Source organism: Echinops telfairi, unplaced genomic scaffold (assembly GCF_000313985.2).
Source record: "Echinops telfairi isolate 266 unplaced genomic scaffold, ASM31398v2 ScPeMD7_25;HRSCAF=90, whole genome shotgun sequence".
NCBI lineage: Eukaryota > Metazoa > Chordata > Mammalia > Afrosoricida > Tenrecidae > Echinops > Echinops telfairi.
Genome location: NW_022103922.1, coordinates 21,141,130 through 21,143,054, shown reverse-complemented (window position 1 = coordinate 21,143,054; position 1,925 = coordinate 21,141,130).

Genomic DNA, 1,925 nt, shown 5'->3' with positions numbered 1-1,925 from the left:
TACTAAGTAGTTGTCAGTACCAAGTAGTTGTCAGTACCATGTTACCAAGTTCCCATAGTATTCAATAAGATGAAAATAAGAACAAGCATACTCCTCATTGGTTCCAACTGTCCCCTGGCTCTTTAAATCTCTTCCAGCCTACATGCAGTTCCTCCTTCTGCAGCTGTGCCAGCCAGCCGCCAAGGACCGGCAGTGCAGCCCACAGGAAATGAACTTGGATGGGGAGGCCAGGGAAAAGGAGACTGGGCTCCTGCAGCTGAGGGAGGGGCAACCGGCTGGCTGCAACCTTCTCCAAGTCTGCGAGATGGTGTGCAGGACTGTAAAGAAAATCAGAGGGTGGTGTGGAAGCGGAGCCCAGTCTACTTCTCGGATGGCTGTGGCCAAGGGTGAGAAGCTAAATAGGTGGATGATCTTAGAACCCAGTAAATGTTCAGCCTGAAGAAGTTTTTATGAGGTAGTGTGGTTTGAGAGAGGGTCCTATCGTGTATTCACATATTTAAAGCAATACTAAGAAATCTGGTCAAGTTTTGTCAACTAACCAAACTAACTCAAACTGCCATCAAGTCAATGCCGACTCATGGTGACTCTATAGGACTGGGTAGACCTGCCCCCTATGAGTTTCTGAGACTGTAAATCTTTATGGGAGTAGAAAGCCCCGTCATTCTTCCAAAGACTGGCTGGTGGTTTTGAACAGCTGATCTTGCGGTTAGCATCCCAACCAACTTGGAACAACTACGGTCACCAGGGCTCCCAGCAATGAACTAAGTGCCTGTCAAAGCAGATCCTCAGGAAATAAAGACATTTCAATGTAACAAATCATGTATTGTTAAGTGATATGGCAGTTACTTTAGGAATTTCCCCTAAAAAACAAGCCTAGTCCCATTGTGTTGATTGTTTCTTCGTGAGCTTCTAGCATGGAGTAGAGCTGTCCCTTAGGGGTCCAAGGTTGGGAATCTTTCCAGAAGCAGAGTGACTGATGGGGACAAATCACCTGTCCTTTAGGCTGAGTGCGTAAGCACTGCGCCACCAGGGTTCTTTCAATGACACAGACCTGGGTCAAATGGAGGTCTTGGGAGCTCAGGCTGGCGGGCACAGCTACAAACGCTGACACCCACAGGACGTGAAATTGCAACACTCCAAAAAGCTCCCCTGGAATGACAAAGTAGTTGTGCTTAGCACAAGCATGCACAGGGGTATAAAAGCTGGGTTTTGTTTGTTTGAATCATTTTATTGGGGGCTCATACAACTCATCATAATCTGGTCCTGAAGCTGTCACTGTGCAGTGGGCACCTTTCTACTCGCACAATGAGTGACAGCAAAAGCAAGCGTGAGTGTTTAGAGGAAGTGAGGGACCGAGAGGAAGAAAGAAGAACAAACAAACCGTCTTTCATCTCTTTTGAGGTCACAGAAGAACAGGATATACAGGTAACTAAACGTAATCTGTTTAAAGCCGTCTGTTTAATTCTGAACTATAACTGAGCAAGCAGAGAATCAAAGCATGACTGCTTCCAGGAAGGGCTTGGTGCATCCCAATGTCGCCCAAGAAGAGAATTGCCAAATGAACCCAGGTGGGTCTTTAACTCCTTCAGAACTTTTTAACTCCAACCAGTCTGGAGGATAAATACAAATTTACAACCAGCATTGTTACACAGTTGCCTTTGGGAAGTTGCCCTGGGCCCATCTACTCATTCACTCCATGTAATTGCTTTTGTCTAAAATGGTTCCTTAACTTTGCTCCCTGCATGCTACCCCACATCCACGGACATATTTACAAAAAAAGAGGCAAATACACAGATACAATTATCCTTTGTCAACTCTGTATGTGTGGTGTACTCCCCCTTCTCCCCCCCCCACCACCCCCCCATCTGTTCAGCCTGTGTGTTCATGTAAGCATCTGCTTGCAAATCCCCACTATGGCAGGATGA